This window comes from Calypte anna, chromosome 1 (assembly GCF_003957555.1).
Source record: "Calypte anna isolate BGI_N300 chromosome 1, bCalAnn1_v1.p, whole genome shotgun sequence".
Lineage (NCBI taxonomy): Eukaryota > Metazoa > Chordata > Aves > Apodiformes > Trochilidae > Calypte > Calypte anna.
Genome location: NC_044244.1, coordinates 138,721,204 through 138,725,186, shown reverse-complemented (window position 1 = coordinate 138,725,186; position 3,983 = coordinate 138,721,204).

Here is a 3,983-nt window from a genome sequence, read left to right as displayed (position 1 = left end):
TCTGTCTGGTGGCTCATTGAGTTCTCGGTGGCCAGGCTCTGAATCCTAAGGAATATACTCTTAGTAGAGACCATTACTTTGAAGAAATTGCTAGGTGAGAAGGCCTTAATTTATCTGTGGATTCTCATCAGCCAGGCTGAGGTACCTCCTAGTGAATCAAAATGCTTAATTTTTCTTTTTCCTTATTTGCTTACTGTGTTGCTCAGCCAGTGTTTTTTTTCCCCACGACTGACTATCTCGTCATTCTTGTGGCTCCTTTCCTGATAGTGCTCTCATGAATCCTCATCTGGAGCAGGAGACTGCAGCACAGCCACGCAGGTCCCATACACATCTTGAGTCCAAGGTACTGGCTGTTTTCCACATGTCCATGCATTATTAAATGTGAACTCAGATTCTAGACACACACGGACTTTTAAAATACAGGGGTATGAAGTGTGGAAAAGCTAGGGGAAGAATTTGTGTTTTAACAGTAATATCACACACTATTTTCCTCTCTCTGCTGGCTTTCCTACCAGCATTGCCATAGCAGTGTAGACAAGTTTGGTTCTAGCTTAGTGCCTGCAGGAATTGTGCTGTGGCACTACCTAGGGAATTATGGATGCCCATTCCTTATATCACAACACATTTGAGTATCTGTCCAGTTCAGAATTCATAGAATCGTAGAATGGTTTGGGTTGGAAGGGACCTTGAAGATAATCTAGTTCCAACCCTCCTGCCATGGGCAGGGACACCTCCCCCCAGACCGGGTTGCTCAAAGCCCCATCCAACCTGGCCTTGAACACTTCGGGGGGGTGGGGGGGGGAGGGGGCAGCCACAGCTTCCCTGGGCAACCTGTGCCAGGGTCTCACCACCCTTACTGTAAAGAAAAAATTTCTTCCTAATGTCTAATCTACATCTGCCCTCTTCCAGTTTCAAGCCATTACTCCTTGTCCTACTGCTTCATGCCCTTGTAAAAAGTCCCTCCTGAGCTTCCTGGAGCCCCTTCAGGTACTGGAAGGCTGCTGTAAGATCCCCCTGGAGCCTTCTCTCCAGGCTGAATGACCCCAACTTTTCTCAGCTTCTCTTCATAGGAGAGAGAGATGCTCCAGCATCTTTGTGGCCCTCCTCTGGACTCATTCCAATAGCTCCATGTACTTCCTGCATTGAGGCCTCTAGAACTGAACACAGTACTCCAGATGGGGTATCATGAGAACAAAGTAGACATTGAAAGTGTGACTGAAAATGTTTTACTTCATAGTTCTAAAGTACTTCACCCAAAGTTGCATGTTCTCCTGAAGAATGGAATGAGCCATGATTTTTAAGTGCTAAAGTCTTTCTCCAAGCAGAGTATGGGGGAAAAATCATAATTCAGAAAGCATATGTATCTCCTTTCCAGGATCAAGTTTTTTTACTTCAGTGTAGGTGGCTAAAAAGTTCAAGGTTCTCTTTTCTTTCGGTATCTGGTAGTTTCTGTGTGGATCAGTAGAATTTCTATGTTTGAGGTAAACTGGAGATTTTTTTCTGGGCACACTAGAAGACTCCAGTTAACACACTGTAAGGAGTGTGTCTCAACAGATACTGTATTAAGCAAGTGTCATCCTCTAAAGGATCTTCTGGTAGTTAGTTTTACAGCTATACTTAGTATCCTGAATTATTACATGCAAGACCATTGCATGGGTAAAGTGATAGCAAAGGCTTGTTGCTGCCCACAGAGCAGCCAGGAGGCTGCTCAGATTGCCAAGAGGTTCTCAAAGAGCTGAATTTCTTTTTCTCTGTAACATGATCTTTGTTTTTTTCTTTGTCCAGCACTGGTAAACGGGAGTGGTTTTCTAGTAAGACATTGTGGCAATTTCTATGTGGAAGTTGGCAAAAAAAGTGTCCTAGCAAATCAGGCCTTTTGTCTGATGTCAGGCATGGATATAATCCTTGGGTGATTTCATTTTTTCTATGCTACTACTATTTTCATTGACAAAATAGCTTAAGAGATTAAGAAAAGTTAGTATTACCTTCTTCACTCTCCATTTACAATCTGATGATCTGTTGCCTCTGATAACAATACTGGTTTATAGCATTCCTGCCCACCCACAAGAATCTACTTATGCCTGTGCTAGTTCTTCAGTTGCAGTCATACAAATGTTTGTGGTTATGCTGTGAAACAAATCAGGGAGCTGATCCAGCACTTAAAAATCCTTTCTCTATCTGATCAGTTCTTGGTTAAAAGAAAGCAAACCACTGCTGAGTTAGTGTCATCGGTGTGGCAGTGTGGAGAGAGAAGAAAAAGATGGGGCAGTGAAGGGGCAGTGCTGTAAAGGCAGTGTATCATGACACTGTGCCCCTGCAGGTATATTGGGGTTTTGGCTGGCTGTTGCTGGCCTTCATTTAGTGAAATAAAAGTTACCCAGAAAGAAACTTATGCAAAGTGTCCTAGACTGTGAATGATTTTTTCTGGTCATCAGAGGAATCTGTGAAATGACTGACTTGGCTTGGCTCTCAGCTCTTTAGGCAGCAACAATTAGGTTAGAGCTTGTGAGCTGGTTGATGATGTCTGCCTCTCAGACAGGACTTTAGGGAAAGTTTCTTTCTCCTCCTTTCTCTCATGATTAGTCTTAATCTGCTCTTGTTCTGTCCAAATCCTTGTCTCTGCACCAGCAGCTCCCACTGTGCTCTAGTCCTCTGCACTTCCCAATACCTGTTCTGCTCCAGTCCTGCTCTTGACTGGACTCTGCTTCCTAGATAGTGCTTGGTGCCTTTCTGGGTTATTCTGACATTCTGATTTTCACCCTGGGTCTAGTTAAACTGCGTATTGTCCTTGTTCTCTTGAGGCCTTTGGTTATTAATTTTTACTTTTTACTCCAAGTCATTGGCCTCACTTGAGTAAAAGTCCACTTTTTACAGAGGTCCACATTGGCCACTGAGTAAAAAGGGTCCATCATTGGGTTGAGCATCTATCCACGCGTTCCCAAAAGATACATCCTTATCCTGTCACATAACCTGATCTGTTGCAAGGGTCAATCTTGTTCCTGAGTGGGGTGACCTGTCTGTTGCCTTAAATGTTTCTAGAATAGGTTTCAAAACCAAAAGATACTTCTGTTGCCAACAGCTCCAGCAGTGTCTTCCCAGGTACTATTGCCTAGAAGATTTAAAGATACGGTTGCAGGCACTGCTCTTCCAATGCTCTCTGCAGACCCCAGACTTAAGAGCAGACACAAGTAACAAGTTACATCCTCTTTTCCACCCTGTTTTGTCCCCAGGACCTGGCTAACTTTTAATCCCTGCATGCTAAGGCTCTGGGTGGCATGTCCCCAAGGTGGCTGTGACTATCCTGCTGGAGGGGACAGAGGCCAGGCAAGGGCAGAGGGAGGCCTGGGCCACCAGGCACCCACAGGTCTAAGCTGGAGCTACCAGAGGGGGGAAACGGGACACATTTCTCTATCCTCTCCTGCCCAGGAGCACAGAGGGTGGCCCCTGAATTTATTGCAGCCTGAATTTATATTATTTGCTCGAGCATTGCAAAGTTTCTGGAAAGAAGATGGGGACAAACTTTTCAGCAGACCCCTCAGTGATAGGACAACTAGGCTGGTGAAGGGACTCAAGCACAAGTCCTGTGAGGAAGGGCTGAGGGAGCTGGGGGTGTTCAGCCTGGAGAAGAGGAGGCTCAGGGGAGACCTCATCACTCTCTACAACTCCCTGAAAGGAGGGGGTAGCCAGGTGGGCGTTGGTCTCTTCTCCCATACAGCTCCCAGTAAGACAAGAGGGCATGGACTTAAGCTCTGCCAGGGGAGGTTTAGGTTGGATATTAGAAATAATTTCTTTACAGAGAGAGTGATCAAGCATTGGAATGGGCTGCCCAGGGAAGTAGTGGATTCTCCGTCCCTGGAGATATTTAAAAAGAGACTGGATGTGGCACTCAGTGCCATGGTCTGGTAACTGCAGCGGTAGTGGATCAAGGGTTGGACTTGATGATCTCAGAGGTCCCTTCCAACCCAGCCAATTCTAAGATTCTA